Source organism: Protopterus annectens, chromosome 7.part0 (assembly GCF_019279795.1).
Source record: "Protopterus annectens isolate FY-2018-M chromosome 7.part0, PAN1.0, whole genome shotgun sequence".
Classification (NCBI taxonomy): domain Eukaryota; kingdom Metazoa; phylum Chordata; order Ceratodontiformes; family Protopteridae; genus Protopterus; species Protopterus annectens.
The window spans coordinates 1,437,172,440-1,437,191,517 of record NC_056739.1 but is presented as its reverse complement, the minus strand read 5'-3'; positions in this window follow the sequence as shown (position 1 = coordinate 1,437,191,517).

Below are 19,078 nucleotides of genomic sequence, written 5' to 3'. Positions count from 1 at the left end.
TAGGAGATAAGTCAGCCCATGTTTATAACTTTAAATGTATAGATAGGTCACAGAATACTTACACTGTAGTACTTTACAAGTAGTAATCATTCCTTGTTGGTAAAGTTTATTTCAAAATGTTGAACACATGAGAGACAATACACATTAATGTGAAATTGTGAGGACATCATAATGGGTACATGTACATTTTTTTTTTACACATGGAGAGGCGTAATAGTTAGTGAAACAAGTGATATGGATTAAAATGAGGTAGATAAAACTACTTTTGTAGATATACGATACTGTTACTATGGGGACATTCATAACTGGTGTGGAAGCTTGTCTCAATTCATAAATAAATATTAAGTAGATTAAACAAGATGTCAAATTTGTTAGATAAGAGAGGAAGTCAGAGTAAGATTTGTCACTGTCCATCCTACGGAGTGCTTCGAAATGAAGGGATCAATCGATCTATAAGATGTATTTATTTAATTACTGAAGGTGGTAATGGGACTAGATTTAGATATAAGATGCTATCCTAAATGCAATTGCAAATACACTGATGTAAAACAAATAATTTGTTTAAAGTACTGTTTTTGACCATGATGGTCCTCAGCTCTTAATTGTTATGTCAAGTTGCTAATGTATTGATTTTTAGAGAATAGTGTTGTCAGTTATGCTGAGTTGACCCAGAGCAGAAGAAATAATTATATTAAAAAATTAAGGGGAGGGGGATTTTTGGTTTAGTTATAGAATTGAATACCTTGTGTAGTATAGATAGCTTCCAGTATAGTCTTATCTAGTACAATGAGATTTATTTATGAACACACTAAAGCTTTTTGTAAATATTTATGCTGATAGTAATGAAAGCAGATTTTGCTTTAGTTTATTAGGGTTATAGGGATATACACTGAATTGTGATGGCATGGAGAACTGGTTGCATTTTGCTATATAAAAAGTGCAACATATATTTTGTATTGTTCTTTTGAGAATATCTATTTTAATTATATTACATTTCACACATTAACGTAGTATTGTAATATTTTAAGCATTATACTACTCTCTTTCATTTATATGTATGTGTATGTATATATATATATATATATATATATATATATATATATATACATTTATACTTTTAATATTTGTTATTATTGTTTATAACCTAATACTTTTGAACTGTTCATTTCAGTCAGGTGATGAGCCTATGCATGTAGGACTGTTATTATTAGTAAATCACTTTGCTTAATATTCTTTTAAAGGGTGAACAAAATTAGTAATTGTTATTATTTTTACATTTTTAACTTTTAATATAGTAATTGTTATTATTGTTAGATTTTTAAATTTTAATATAAGAAGTTCTAGTATTTTATTTACATGGTTATCTATTACATTTGTATATTTTTTTTAGTTTAAGGTTTATGTTTTTTTTTTTGTTAGGGAACAGCAATTTTTCTGCGTTTTCGGACGTTTGGGTTCGATATTACATTGCTCGAACTTATACAAGTTTGACCATGTGATATAGATCCATTTAGAAGTATTTTTGCAAAATTCACTTATTCAGTATTTACAAGGATTATTCAGGTGCTCCACATATGCATTTTGGGAAGGGTCAGCATCAACAACAGTTGCAATGTGTACATATATGGTGTCAGGGCCATCACCCACACATTTTCACTGATAAACATATAGGCATATGATGTACAAATGATGTAATGACATGAAATAGGTTGAGATATACAACTGTATTAACAATTCCACTGTGTTGCATGTGATTCATACATAATGTTGTATTTGAAGGTGATGTCACAAAGCATTTTGTAACTACATTTAAAATCTTAAGGACAATACCCAGCTATGCACAGAGCTGGTGGTGGATGGCAACACCCATATTCAACCACAGGAAATAGATAACCTGTTAGATGACAGATTTGGATCAAACTTTAACTCATGATGATAATAATCTGAACATCAACCACCTTGTGACAATGGTGATGAGAAAGTCCTTCTATATGGCACAATGCATAAGTAAGGGCATGGCATCCAAATAAAAGGACATTACAACTCCATTGTACTCAGCCCTTATCACACTAGTAACTGAGTGCAGTGCAGCCTTTTCCATGTACCTCACCAGACATCTGCAACAGCTGTAGTGAACCCAGAATTTTCCCTGCAGGAAAATGCAGGTTACAAAAACAAGTCCTATGCAGAAATACTGAAAGCCCTAGCACTGTATTCTGTATCCTACACACTACTATGGGGGGCTCTGTGTCTGGCATACATGGCAGGGTCCATTCAGCCCCTGATGGAAATGTTACACACTCATAAAACAAACTGCATGATGATTACTCATTCCAAGGATCTCACCTAGCCAAGGATCTTACCTAGCCTCTAACATAGATAAATCACGTTGGAGAGACAGATACGTTTCTCAAATCTCGAGACTATCCCCTTCTCTGGATCCAGCTTCCCACTCACATAAAGCTAAAGTTAAGCTCTTACCTGACCTTCTTCAAGCACAGTCTATATCAATGGATGTGTAATCATACATTTACTCCTGCAGTGGCACCCATGTCCCTCATGGACAGAGGCAGTCAAATTATATACCATAGCATAGGCTCATACCTCTGTGAACCTTTTTCACCTAGCTATTGAAAATTGTTAACTCATTGCAGCTGACTGCACCTCCAGGTGTTTCTGCAGTTACCTCTTGCTGAGCCTGTAGGTGTCAAATATTGCTTGTTCATATTTGCATTAATAATTCCAATACCATGCTACATAAAAGGTATCAGAATATTTTATCTTGAAGCATACATGATGGCAAGCACAATTGTATTGATATTTGACCTCTGACTATGAGTATTTGTTAGAACTGTAATGTGATAACTTCTTTTTTAAAGGCTCAAGTCACACTTACTGGGAGTTAAAGGTACACACTCAAAAGAGCTGTACTAGAGGGAATAGTAAAAGTAGCCGACTCCAAGTCTAGCTCCAGACAAGTGACAAGTGGAGTACCTCAGGGTTCAGTCCTGGGATCGCTCTTGTTTGGCATCTACTTCTCTGAAGTACAGGCCAACACTAAGGGACTCTGGCTAACAAAGTTCGCAGATGACTGCAAACTGGGAGCCATTACTGAATCCCCAAATGATGTGGATATTCTACAATAGGGCCATACAGAAACAGATGCTTGTTGCCAGTGCCATGGGCTCAAGCTCAATGCCAAGAAATGTATAGTTATCCCCTTTGGGAAAAAAAACACATGTACCCGTGAATTACCACATAGGTGGAAGTACACTAAACACCAAAAGTGTGATTAGAGACTTAGGGACACAGGTGGACAGTGGTCTCACCTTCGATAACCACATTGCCACAACAGTCAGGAAATCCTTCTCTGTGGCACACCTCATCACTAAGGGATTTTCATCCAGAAAAAAATGAGGTCATTATCCCACTGTACTCATCCCTCATTAGACCCATTATAGAATACAATACCCCGTTTGGTATGTACCTCTCAAGATATCTGCAACAACTGGAAAGGCTGCAGAAATACCTCACTAAAAGAATCACAGGCCTAAAGCAGATGCCTTATGCTGTCAATCTAAAAAAAACTAAACCTATACTCTGTCACATATCGTCTACTCAGAGGCAATCTCTGCTTAACATACAAGGCCATGTCAGACCCAGAGCTGTTGGACATGCTACACTTAAAGAAATCCCAATCCCTCAGAGACACATGCTCCAGGGATCTAAACCTTGTTATTACAATGAACAAAACATGCTGGAGAGATAGGTTCCTGACTCAGAGACTCCCCAGACTCTGGAATAGACTGCCCATACATGTCAAGCAGAGCACCTCTTTGGCCCTGTTCAAAAGGAACCTTGATGATTAGATGAGAGATAGTAAATTCACCCCGGGGATCACATCAGTCACCCTGCTAGACAGGGGTCCAGGGAAGTTCATAGGTTCATAGGTTGGTACTAGGCTATCGGCCCTAGGGCCTATACAAGCCTAGCCATAACAATTCCCTGGCTATTTCTTCCCACACTATTTACTTCCCTGTGGGAAGAAATCGCCAGGGATTTGTTATGGCTAGGTTTGTATAGGCCCTAGGGCTGATAGCCTAGTAGTCTTCTATGAATCTATAAACCTATGAATGAGTTAAACTTTTGCTAACTTTGTCTAGGTTTGCATGGCCTCTTGGTCTTTTAGCCTAGGAGTTTCCTATGAACCTATGAACCTATGAAGTGCAATTGTAGCCTTGGTACGCCTTTAGTGTGACTGTACTGTATCATGGACATACCAGTACATCACATCAGTATTACCACTTGATAGTTTACATGAACACATACAAATGTAAGCCAGGATTTCATGGCAGTATAACATTTTGGCTGGTAATATCAGGGGGACAGTAATCATGCGGCACATGTCTTGAGGTTTGACATGTGCTTATACAGGGTGCTCCATTTATTGCTTGATATGTGTACAATACCACAGTGACAGCTTCCTCAATCATTGACACTTGACTTTGCACTGCTGTACTTTCTGTGTACAAGGGCATAGTTGATGCATTGCCATCATTCTCACATACCATTCATTATAATGGATCACTTTTTAATTTACACATCAATTGCTGATACTTCAAACAATACCCATTTGTGTTACATGTGTCAGATACATGCAATACACAGCTGTGCATAGGGAATCCACTCATATTAGTGTGGTGTTCCTATGTGTTATTATCTGTATGGCTGATACCTACATCAGCCTGGGATGATTTAGTCAAGTGTATCACATTTGGCACAGTGTGCTCCCACACATCTAGTAGGCCATACGGAACTATTCTTTGGAATGTATACCTATTAGGGTTTGACAGTACAGACTTCCCATTGAGTTGTTTTGCAAGATAATTGTGTGATACATCATTCTGTGTTGCAACCAGTAACCACACATCTCAGTAACAACATAGATGGCATGGATATGATTCTTGCAGGTGGTGATTATGGGTTATGTGTCATGCAAACCAGTTAACTGGCCATAACTGGCCCTGATTTCAAATCCACTTTTAACAATGTCCTTCTTAAACCATCAAACAAATGGATATTTTTGGAAGGGGTGGAGAATTCCACTTATAGAATACTGACAATAATTACAGTTGTAGACATCTGTCCCTGAAGTACATGTATAACAAGTTACACTCCCATATTCTGTCACTGCCACAGATAATGTTGGTAATAGTTGTAAGAGTGTGCATGATTATGCCTGTTTCAATATGTGCCTGATTGGTTGAGAGTTATGGTGGCATGCCAGTCATATTCAAGCAAGGTCTTCATAGTATGCATATACCACTAATTTATATACTATTCTTGCTAAATGACATCTTCATTGAGCATGCCAGTGATGTTTATATTGCAACCATTCACCTCCACTGACATGTAGCCTTGTGTGACTGTCACATATATAATACAATGTGTGTTTATACTATTATACATGCTCAAGAGGTGTAAACAGCAGTACGTACGGTGCTGTCTACATATGTGCTTAATGTTATAATACTGACTTGTGCTCCAAGTGTATATACATTGACATATCCTATTTTGGGGACATTAACATATACCATACCCTCTTACTATTTATTCATTCCTCATTTTTATCAGTACACTTTCCTTGCCAAGTGTACATTTCCTTGTCTTTGCCCTTCCTGTTTACCCCCCCCCTTATTTCTTTCTTAAAGTCATTATTTCTTTTGTGTACTTTGCAATGAGTACACTTTTCTTTAGTGTGCTATTACTGTTGATATTGCAGTATTTTTACCCCTGATAGCCATTGTGGCTGTCTGTGCAGTCTTGCCAAAGTTTGCTCGTAAGCAAACTTGAATGCATTTTCTTTCTGTGCTCATGCTGCTCTGCACAGTTTCCTGGCTGGCAGCACTGTTGCTGGTCACTAAACCGTGCTTGTATTCGAGTAAGTGAGATGAGCATCATGAATATGTGATTAGCAGCTGCTTGTCATGCTAACATGTAGACTCTGTGTAGGCTTTGTGTGAAGCCTACACAGAGTTTATTGAATCCCTAAAAATATCCCTTTTTCTATACTCTAGCCAAGAAAGAGGCCAGGGAGCTGAAATCTAAAGGCTGTTAAAATAGGCCCCTTTGCCTTTACTGCCTGTAGAGTCTGAAAATATTTGAAGAGTTTCATGAGAAACCCAACTGTCTTGCCAGAAGGAGCACCCATTAAAGTAAAAGAGGACATTAGCCCACAGCCTGAAATCCGCCTTTATTCTGTTGTTGATTTTTACCCTGTGGTGCATTGTGTGACTCTCCCTCACAACAGGTCCAAATCAGATTAAATAAATGTTCAACCTGGGCCTAAATTCCATAACCTGTTTGAGTGACACTCCCTTGACTGAAAGAATTTTTGTTATACCAGAATATATATTTTCTCTTTTTTCTAAAGGTAATCAAAAAAGAGATTTAGATGCATCATCTTCAGTCCCAAGGAATGTTAAAAACTTAACAAGGCTTTAAGTGAAGTCCCTCGAACAACAGTCTTTGTCCACAAACTGTAATAATTCAGTGTGGTAAGGACCCACTTACTTGCAGAATACTTTCTTTTTTTTCTAGCTGCATAGAAGTTCTTGGCATTACTAAGCTACTTACTAATATGGTAGGTGGGTGGTTTTCCCCATCTACGACCCGTTATTGACTGCAGCCTCATTAAACTCTTACATAACTTTGTGTATTAAACTACATTTTTAAAAGTCAAAGAAAATAAGTATGGGGTATGAGTATGGCATATGCTTTAGCTGTCTAAAGGTTTGTTTGCCTTTATCCACTTCACCTTTAGTGAGGCTTTACTTTGGGAGAGGAGTAATCAATATCAGCAAAATCAGAGAAAAAAAAAGTATAATAGATGGCCAGGCCCTGAAGAGCTTTCATTTGCTTTCTAGATGATGGTGTGAGCAGACTTTGAGCTTTCACTTTTCACCCTGTGGCTTCCCAAACCCTCAGCCTATTACATAGCCTAACTAAGAGGCTTCTGCTTTATGTAACCTGCATTTATCTGAATATGTTTCAATCCAGCATGATGCAGTGAGTTTAAAGCAGCTTGAACCTTGAGTAAATGTCTTTCAAAAACTTCAGAGACTATTACATCATCCAGGTAGGCTGTTAGACATCCTTCTGTGGTGTATCATCAGTCTCTAGAATCTTACAGGTTCTCAGTGGAGACCAAAAGGTAACACTATAATGCAAGAAGCTGAGTAGTGTGAAAAAATGTCACATTTTTTGGAACTCTGGAGATGCTAGGATTTGTCAAGTGCTTTTTCTGAAGTCTAATTTGGACAGAAGTGTAACCCTTCCAGTTTCAGTTTATCCACTCAAGACATAGGATATGAATCAAATTTAGATACACTGCTTAGCTTTCTGAATCACTGAACTATTATGGACCCTAATTCTGTAATTCTTTTCTAACCAAAATGTAAGCATTTTTTTGTTCTTCCTCAAGTGTTTGGAGATGTGATTTTGTATATTCAATAGAGTTTTAAGTTTCCTTTTTCCCCCAGACACAGTCTGTATGTTGTGCTGAATGATTCTGGTTTTAGCAGACAGCTCTGAAACTATAGCCTTACTTCTGACCACAGATTACTATGTTGTTCTTAAGACTCTAATGTCTCCCCTATTTTGCTTTTGAGTTGCCACATGAATATTAACTTGCCTTTCAAACCTATCCACAAAAGACACTTTAGCAGAAGTTTCATTCCATGGTTTGGGGACATTTATGTAGAACAACTATTATGGTTGCCTTTTTCCAAATCGCATCACATTATAATTTACTTAATATAGTTTCTATATCACTTCAAATGTCCCTTTCCATTTTTCAGAAACTTGTTTTCAGGAGTGGATACTAATTCAAGTACTTTTTTTCACACTTTAAACTCTCCCAGATGAGAATTTTTTTGTAATATGTTCTCTGTTGTTTATATTGTATCCCTTCCATATTTTCTCTCATTACTGGCATGCCATCTCTTAACCTGCCATATAGATCCAAAAGTGTCTTAGTACACTTTTCATAGTTTCATAGTTTCATAGTTTAGTACTAGGCTATCTGCCCTGGGGCATTTATAAGCCTAGCCATAGTGATGTGGCTTTCGCCACCCCATGTAATGGTACAAAAGTGTACAGAATAGATTTAGAATACTGTGCCTCTGTCTAGTAGTGACACAGTGAAGACCCCCTTACATAATAGAATTAGTTTACTGTGCCTCTGTCTAGTAGTGACACAGAGATGACCCCTGGGGTAAACCTACGATCTCCCATCCATTCGTCAAGATTTCTCTTGAAGAGAGTCAGTGAGGGGCTCTGCCTAACAGGAACTGGCATTCTGTTCCAGGGTATGGGAAGCCTCTGAGTTATGAAGCTGTCCCTCCAGCATGTCCTATTCATAAAGGGGAGAGTACTTTTCTACCTCAATTAACTTTTCTAAATCTACCACATGTTGGGATGTATGCCCTATAACAGCAACTAGACCCAGTGTTTATCATCTACTTTAGTAGCCTTTCATAATATATACTTTAAAGGTTTGCTAAAGTGATTAGCTATTCCATCTGTACAGCATACATGCCCCTAGCTATTTTAATGTAAAGTCCTAGCAGAAGTCAGGCATCACTCTAGACAGAGATGGAGTATCTTGGTCAGTAAGACTTTCTCAATGAATGAGCCTAGAGAACAGCATTGTTAGTTCTTCCACTCTTTTAGGACTTTACATTGATTCTCTGCAGGTGTACTGGATCAGTTTTTTTTTTTTTTTTTTTTTTTTTGCATATGCATTAATTACCAAGATATTGTGATGGTCAGAATTTTAAACTGGACCCAACAACACTCATTGTATTTAAAAAGGACATATATAATTGGCAAATCCTGATTATAGGTGTTATGTTTTGATACTAAGGGCATGCTACATGTTTTTTTTTTAACCTCACCTTAATACCATCTATCATGCATCTTTAAGCTTATTTCAATGCAAGGATCCTAGATTTGCTCTCATGCATTTGGTACATCAGGCAACAAGCACCCTTCAACACTCATTGTTTCCATAGCAGGTACAGGTTTTACAGGGTCAGGTTGCTAGCCCAAGGCCCAACCCACCTCAGATGGTGCACCACACACTCACCCCTAGGGCCAGTTCATTGTGTCCAATCTGCATACTGCATATCTTTGGAATGTGAGAAGAAACCAGATCACCCAGAGGGAGCCCACACAAACACAAGGAGGACTTGCAGACTCCACATAAAAGGCACCCCAGCAAAGAATCGATCCAGAGAACCTCTTGCTGTGACATAACAGCACTAACCACTACACCACTGCACCACCCCTAATTGCAAGGACTTGGAATAAATGACTAATTAATAGTTTGCCCCCTTTCTTTGCTTTTTCTATATAGCAGATCCTCTCTGTGAAGTGGAGGTAGTGGTCCTACAAATACAGGTACAAGATTTTCCCCGCAGCTATATCATTCCCTTTAATAGAGAACTTGTGAAAATAACTTTCTTCTACCAGAAGCACTGTCTTTTCTTTTATTCATCTAAAGTTTAGTATTACCTGTGTTCCATTAGAACCTGATTTGTTTTGTTGAGTTATAGTGCAGAGAAGGTACTTCATTTTCTTTTCTTTCAGTATGAGGTCCATCTATCCCTTCCTCATCTTCTATTTCTGTCTGCCTAAGTGTGTACTTACTTGTGATTCATTCTTTGTCAGTCTCTGTGATGATTTCTTTAATCGCTTTAACTGCTTGTATCTTTGAGTACAATTTACACCCCCTGTCAGTTTCTATACTAATATCCTTAAGTATTATATCAGGAGATTCATGATAGCACTCATTAGTCAATTTATCTAACCATGCCACCCAGATACAAATCTTGGTTACTTTTGTGTGTTCTAGTGTTGCATTTTTTCTTTGCCTGGGCAATACACTTCTGGCAGTATTTCTGTCTGAGCTTTCTCCCATATAATTTCCAAGTTTCTTTAAGATATGAAAAACTTAAGTCAGTGCTTACGCTACCTGACTAACTGGGCAGCAAGGCTACATGATGTAAAACATTACCCAAGAAAGTTGTTGTTTCTGCATGCTTTACAGGGTATTTTTTTATTGTCTCACTGTGCTCATATTATTTCAATTTTCTGCTTACTTACTGTTTTATACCTCTAAACATATTGTAGTTTAGCCAGGGTAAGAGTACTTTAACCAGCATATTATTACTGTCATTAACTATGTTGTACTTGGCTATATTACCTTTCTAGAGAAATTAAAAAAATGTTTCAAATGATGAGTATTGTTTTATGGTTACAGAAAAATGCATATTTAGATGATTTGTTCTAATAGCCCTTTGTGCATTAAGGTTTGGTTTAGAATTCACAACTTCAGTTTTTAACAAACATCTTCCTAAGACACCTGTACAAATGATTTTGGTTACTCTGAAATACCTATTTCTTTAAATTATTAGGGAGTCTGTTATTAATTATATCTACATCCAAAATTTCTAAAATTTTACTAACCTTGTTTATATTAGATTCCATTCACATTTTCAGAATATGTAGCAAATCTTCCTTTTGTAATCTTACCAGACTGCCCATACAAAAGTTCCAGTCATTGTCTCTCCAGTTAGGTGGGATGATAGAATTCTGGCCTCTTCTTCTCTGAAGCCATTTTCCCTAAACTGGATATATTTCAAAGCAGCTACATAAGTCTCCATATCATCCTCTGATCAATATTTCTTCAGGGTTATATTGGTCATGTGGAATCCTTCTGATGTGAATGGATGGTTAGCAAGAGGCAAACTATGTTACTAGAGTTTGACCAGGGCTTGATTAATGGCAATGCATCTCTCATGCAGGCTGACAGAATGTTAATATATAGGTATACTAATCTGCTTGTGACCAACATTTAGTTTTTCAGTTTTTGGTTCAAAAACTGCATGCATCTATGGAAGGCCAGCAATGGATTTTATAAAGAACTCAACCATTTTACACATTTTTTACCTTAACCCTGTATTCACAGTCAGTACGCATAAAAACTGATGCTACCACAGAGCAAACTGCAACCAAAGTAATTAATTTCCTTAAGAAAACACAGGTTTCCTCTTGTAATTAAGACATTCACTGACTGACTTTAGTGGGGAATATAACTCAAGCAAGTAGGAACTTTAGTGGGGGAATATAACTCAAGCAAGCAGGAAACTTTTGGCAAATTCACAGTATAAAAAAGACTGCCCCCTGGATTTAATAAACTCTGTGTAGGAGTAGTGTTATTCCTACATGGAGTGAATGGTGTCTGTGTCTGCATCTCCCTCTCAGCAGCACTTCTTGTATATTAATGAGGGGGAAGCCGTGCACATGGATACTGAATTAGTGCTAGGGGGTGTGTTACAGTGCTCGCAGATCTGTAACATGCACCCTGCACTCTCAAAGTGACGTACAGCACTTTACAATAAAGAAAGTGTCCTCGGACACTTAAATGAAGAATATGAAGTGAAAGTCATGTGGGGGGGGGTTACAGTATCTGTAGCACACCCCCTGCATTGTTAAAGTGCTATACAGCACTAAAACAATAAAGAAAGTGTCCTTGGACACTTATTTAATAATTGGAAGTTCAATGTGTACGTTTTAATTAATCGTTAATTTTTTTATTAAATTTTCTGCAAAGTTTAAGTGTAGCTGAGCGGATTTGCGCAGCTTGCTGCTTTGCTCAGCAGTGCTGAAATGTATCGAGAAGCTATATAGAATTTTATAGCTGAAATCTTCACAGCCAAGTTAGCTGAGTGGTTAGTCATGGCTTTGTGTACAGTAAGTGCATAGTTTGAATACCCAAACAGACCATTCAACTTTTATATGGAAAGGCCTTTCTATATTAATTATAATTTATTTATGTAGTTATTGTTTTCTGCTAATGCGGGTAGTGTAGCTGGTCTAGAATCCAAGTATCAGTGGAGATATGAGGTAAAAATCACCATTTCAACACAGGTGCCCGATACAATACAGTCACAGCCCAAGGTAACGTAATGAAAGCACATAGGGGGAGGTCATGTAAAGTAAAATATGTACACTTAATAATAATGTATCAATAATGAGTAATTAATATCTAATGTTTTTTTTTTAAATGAAAAATTTTGTTTGCCCTTAGCTCCGTTTTGCTAAACACTGCTAAGCCAAGCTAAGCAATAATTAAACAGGACCTGTCTGAGCAATACTTAGCAATGCTTAGCTCTGGTTAGCTGGTTTGAGCATTGCTAAGCAGTCCTATTCAAGCAGTCCTCAGCTCAGCTAAGTGCATTTGTGCACCGCTAAGCAGTGACAAGCATTTGCCACTTTAAGCACTGCAGCTTAGTGGGTTTGTGCACTACTGAGCTTTGCACAGCATTTTTGAAAATGATCCAATGACGGCAAATGGTGGGAAAATGGCCTTCTTTAAACCAGACTGGCAGGAATTCAGGCAGAACCTGCTAGAGTTTGATCACTGTAGGAACTATGGCAGGTGTTGGAGAGGGAGCACACTTTCAGACACAGCACTGGGGCATGTTGGAGTCCAGGGTCATGGCTGGGCTCCTTGTTAAGAACCATGATGACAGACTGCTGCAGGGCCAGTACCAGGTCTCAGAATACAAGTCTGAGGCCTGGGACCATCTGGCACATGAGCTCCCAATGCCACTGGCATCCCTTGCACTGCTGAGCAGGTCCATCATCATTATGATGACCTGAAATGGAGAAAGGGAGCACTCTTGGCCCAATGGATCCAAGATATTCAGTCCCAGAATGCCATAGAAGTTTGTAGGTATATAAAGTGTTGCTTTATCAAATTGTAGTAGGAATATCTGATAAACAGGTATGCATAATGTTGTGTTTCTCCTCACAGCAGCAGAGGAGAGGGTTCTTAACATTTTGGCACATGCTGGATGTCTGGTGAGACAGCGCCAACAGTGTGGTGAGTACAGATCTAACTTGCAAGATATAGTACAATAAATAAGAAAGTGTAACTGTCTACTGCCATTAGGTATAATGTGTTCTGAGTGTACTGAATAACTGTGTTGTTAGACAAACATTGATATAAGTGACTAATGCCGGGTATTGTCTAATACAGATGAAGGCAGCACACAAGCTACTGTTGAGGAAAGAAAGCCAATACTGTACTAATTTTGTGTAGGAATGAGTCTGGGGATAAAGTACACTGTGATTGGTAATGTGAAGGTAATAAATTACATTCATTCATGATCTATAGGATATCCATTACAACTGAATTTAGACTTTTGAATGTAAAAAGCCATTGTGTCATGTTACCCACAATAAAACTTTATTACCACAAACTGTTGTGTTTACTCTGGACTGTTGTTGAAGAAATACAATTGTACAGGTGCAAGCAAATATGGCTATGAGAGCATGAATTGACTGAAGTTTGTCTGATAACCAGCTGTTATGCAAAACTGTAGACTGTGAAGCTTTAAAACAAGATACAATGACATTTCATATATGTTCTGGACTAAGATCTGAACCTTGAATAGTAATGTGTAATCTATTATAGTGCGTTCCCTGCAGTATTGTCTTGTGCTAACCTTTGCATTTCAGCTATATGTAGTCCTAAATGTAGGTATGCTGATGCAGGCAAGTATGACAGTGTAATAGGTGGAGACTGCAAATAAATGATGTTCAAATGTATACGGGTCAGGTATGCAACCCAGCACCCTACTATGGTCTGTAGGCATGTATGTCCAACTGTCAGTACAGTCTTCTGTGAAACTGCACTTATATTACAAGGTCAGACTGTGTAACCAAGTGAGTTTTAGGCACAAATCAGCTAAACAGCAGACAGCAGTAGCCCAGTAGCTCAATGTGATTAAAAATAGATATGTTGTTCATTTTTGCACACACAGACCACGGTTTGAATCCAGGTACTAAGATGTGTTTATAGCTACACACAAGTAATCCTGAATATTTGTAGAAACAGTCAGGTAGTGTTAACAGATATTGTCTCCACAGGGCTTACAAGTAACAAAATGTTTGTATTAGCTGTATGGAGGGTATACTAATAACCTGCGTACAAATGTTCGAATGTTCAACCCCATGCCAACAAATGACAGCAGGATAGATATATATACCATGCACTCTTCCCGATACCTGTCTTTCAAGTGTCACACTGTCATGGCTAGTGATCACTGCTGCCAATAAGCTTGGACTCAGATATAAATCCAGTTGATGTATGACAGTAGCACATTCACACAACATCAATGCAGGGTACACCCTGACATGTATGAGTCCCCTCTAGTCATGTACCTAGAGTTCTCATAGTTTGCCCCATACCATTCCAAGTTGATAGCTTAATAGGTATGTATGTGCTACAAAAGCTATAGGCCATAGGTAGATGTAAAGTGAGGGCAGACGTGTAGAGCATTGAGCAGTACAGTTGTGCAAAATATAGCAATACAGTTGTTAATGGACTGTTTTTCTATCCTCCCACCACTTATCTGCATCACTAAATATTATTCATATACTACAGGTATGTTGTTCTCAAAACATAATGTTGAGACTTGTGTTGTATTATTGTACATATATATCAAAGGCTGCATACTAACATACTTTGTTTAAGTTCCACTGTTGATGGCCTGTTGCTGTAACTGTTACTGGTATGCTGTTACAATAATGACTGTCATTCCACTTATGCATGTGTTCTGTTTGCTGTGCAGTTTTTTCACTTCTATTGTTCTGGGTTAATTGAAATACCCATGCATGCTGTTATAACTAATGTCGACATGTTTTGCTCATGGCTAACAAATACACTTTGTCACACCTCAACACCATAGCACATTTGGGTAAGCAGATTACAGTGGATCCACCTGTCCTACCACATCTGACCATGATACCAGGCCCCAGCATGGCTGGAACCTAACCTTGGGCTCCCTCCTCTGCTGGTCCTGCACCACCCATGCTTAGAACTGCCTCAGGAGATGGGATTATCACCCCCCCAGGTGTGGAGAGGACCCTGTCACCCAACAACAGTTATGAGGTATGGTGTGCAGGGTCATCCAGCATGATTTGGATGGCCAATTGCACCAGATTGAAGGAAGACTGGTGCATCTCGAGGGCCAGGCTGGCCCCAGCATCCAGCCTCCTGCAGAGCCACCTTCAGGGCCGTGAAGGGGCAGTGGTAACTGCCCATGGGTGAGGACCTCAGTCCCACTGTTTCCATCTGGGGTACGTGGTCCTCTGATTCCCAACCACCCTCCCCATCCAAGGTGTTTACTCCCCTCATGTGTCATAAACTGCCCCTGTCTGTTGTCTTGTCTGTTTGCAAAAGCAACCTCTCCTACCCAACTTACCACCCCAAATGTACCTACAACCCTCCCCAACATCCCACTCTCACCTTAAAAAAGGGGGCATCTGTCCCCCAACAAAAAAATCTCGTCCAATACATGGCTTTCTATTTCACCCCCACGTACACTGCCATTAATCAGTTTCCCCAGGAATCACTTAACAAATGTACGTCACCCACACCCTTCCCTGTGGGGAGTGAGACTCTAAATTCCAAATTCTCCTTATCATTCACAGCTGTTGCTTCACAAGAAATGGAGTGCTATGGTCCTTTCCTATACCCATCCTGCACAGCCATAGCTGCTTTTCATAATGTTTTTCCACCTACTTGCCCCCATTTCACCACTTTCCTAGCACATTTTTTTTCTTTTTTTGGAATTAGCGTTGGTTTAAAATGGAGTAAGTTCCATTAAGTGAAGCTAAGGAGACCTAAGAGCTGCTTGGCATAGCTTAGCATCACACAAACCCACTTAAAACAGCTTAAAACTGCTTTAATCACTCTATATCATTCAGCCGCTGTTCTGCCCAGCAATAAAATCACCAGCAGTGGTAAGTCTTGAACTCTGGACCCTGTATATTAAGGTCAGATCAATGCATCACTATGCCAAATCAGCTGAAGGAATTAGTAATGCTTTTGTAAATATATCATGCATTACAGTCATTTAACATTAGGGAAAACAGTTTCAATGCTAAGTCTTGAACCTAGGATGCTGTGCACTAGAGTCAGAGTAACACACCACGAAGGCAAACCATCACTGGAAAATTAGCACTGCATTTGTAAGTATATCATTCAGTGAAGTCATGTAACATTAGGAAAAAAAAGACAAAGCTGCCAACTAATGAACCCAAGAGATTCTGAATTACAGTCATAGCAACACACCACTACACCAAATCAGCTGTGTGGAGCTATTGATGCTTTTGTAAATATGTCATGCACTACAGTGATGCAACTTTAGGGAAAAAAGGCACCACTGCCAAATTTGTACCCCAAACCATCTGAACTGCAGTCAGAGCAACATGCTAGTAAGCCAACTGACCTCTGTAATATAGCCACTGTTTTTTACAAACATATCCTGAGTGCCGGTCACACACTACTCCTATATATAGTGGCTCAAATCACAGTGTACTTTGGCTTCTGATGCAAACACAGAACCAGTACACAGACAAATAAATGTTGCTGGATGCACAGGAAGCCTACAATATCAGGCAGAGCTTACAGCTGCACAAACTTTTGCTGAATTTCCACAGTAATGCCCCCTATTTATGGCGGGATCATCATAAAATCTACTCTGTGTGCTGACATACTGGCAAGGCAATGCAGATTGGGGTTACAAAATCATGACAGACAGCTCAGTGTCACATGTCATACCCATCAGAACAAACATGCCCATGCTAATCCTGTGTTACACACTGTATGCACATATGTCGTACAAATACACCTGCCATAATAATGACTCAATACCTCTATCTGTTACATTTCTAGCATCTGTCACATCTAGACACCTACAGTCCTGGCCTAGAGCCCAGTCTGTGGCATGACAACTACATCCATGTCAATACAGCATAGGAATAATTGAGCCCTGCAATGTCCAGCAATATTGGCTGCTCCTACCACAGTCACTGCCACCCACAGTGGCACGTTTAAGGCCTGCAGGATGGGACACATTTCATAATTATGAATATGTGTACTAAATGTTGCCTACCACTATCTGGATGGCACTATTATTTAACATATGCACCACAGGTACATGCCTCACCTGGAGTGTTGTGGGTACTCTCAACCAAGCCATGCTGTTACACAACAGCTGATACCGCACCCTCACTGACAATATCAGCTTGCTCTCCCCCAATGTCTTCACAATCCCTAGTCTGACTCCTGGCTAGAATGCAGCAGCTGTGGCCTGCTACACATGCAGCAGTATGCCCAGCTACCTGCTACAGACCTAACATTGATTCCAAACACCTAGAGCAGGGGATCCACATAACAACCTAACATAAATGGTTGGGGGGAATGTTGAGGTTTTAAGGGACATCTCTTACAGTCTCCCCCTACAAACATACACAGCTGATAACCCAGCACCAACTGTAGCAGCATGCACAGTCAGATAGAAAAGGATGTATGGCACTCACATCTGCCTGTCTCCTTCCTCACTCCAACACACATTTACACAGTACACTGCTACAGAATCTGAAAGTCTGCTAACAATGGCCAGACAAAGCATGCAAAACTGTAGACATAAAACATCACTCCAAACAGTGGACAGTATTTTCACTTACCCTCTGTGATGCTGTAGCTCCCACACCTCGATAATGTCCTCCTCATAGGCCAGGAAAAGGGGCAAGGCCGACATGAAGCCCTTAATTATAGCACTGTGTTGTCATGCTATTGGCTAATGGAAAGGCAACCCAGCTGTTCTGGATGCAATTAGCAAGTGGGAACCACAGACTGGTGCACAGGCCATCACCTGTTCATGAGCATTACCTACAAAAGGTAAGCTGCTGCCTATGGTAAACAGGTCTGACACTTTCTTCATGAAGACTAACTGCAATTCTTTGCAACATTGCAAGTGGATTTCTTATGACAAAGGAGTACAGCACTATACCAGGTATGTTATATAATTAAGCATGTAATTGAATGCAGATGGAGGGATGCAGTCATGGGAAATGGGAATTTAAACAGTAGGTCTCAACAACACTTCCTGGACTGACATGTTGCTGTTAGTCTGTTGTCCAACACCTATGGCATTGCTGATGGCTCTGTCTGCAGTGACATAGATCACAAATCTAACCCCCGAGTCACCCCAGCAATGGTCAGCTCACATATGACTACTACTTCATAGGTTCATAGGTTGGTACTAGGCTATCAGCCCTAGGGCCTATACAAGCCTAGCCATAACAATTCCCTGGCTATTTCGTCCCACATTATTTACAATACTGACTGTGACACTGCCAGCCCAGCTAAATGGGCTTTTGTAAATAATCATATGTCATTGGTAAATTTTAATATGATTCATGTGCTTGTCTTACAAATTTCAGAAAACTATATGTTATGTGGATATTAAACTACTGGTGAAGAAGTATGTTTTGAACTGCATGTTATGTACTGAGCTTATACCTCTCAACTGTCCAGATTTTTGAAAAAATGTCCACATTTTTCCCTCATATTTTTAGTCATTTTCTCATACATCTGTGTTTTTTTCTGGCAAATCATTAAAGACTGAAGTCATAAAATAATAGCACACATTTGAATGTCAGACATCATATCCTTCAGAAAATTCATGTGAATGCAAAACCTGTTATTCTATCAACTGTCTAAGTTTGTAAGAGCAATATTTAAAAAGTGTCACTATGTTTGGGCCTTTGTCCCCTCTTTATTTGTGCCTTTCTCCAGATGTCTTGCTCTATGAGGTTGGGAGGTATGACTGAGCTTCAAGGGTGTAACCACAGTGTACCATACTGGAAATGAACAGAAATGTATATAAACTATTACCTGTGCAAATGTATGTATTAAAAGTAGAAGCTGGTAGCATTGAACATACAGAGATAACTTGCAAAACTTCAAGAAAATAAGCTGAACTTGTTTTGTGAATGTGTTATCTCACTTTCAGTTCATCAAGCAGACATAAATGTCTACAGTTAGAGGTTGTTGTATTGCCTTGAAACATAAATAATTACTAGGTTGAAAATGTAAAAGTGTTTAACTGTGTTATGAATTCCAGTTCTACACAAACATCTGACAGATATGTAC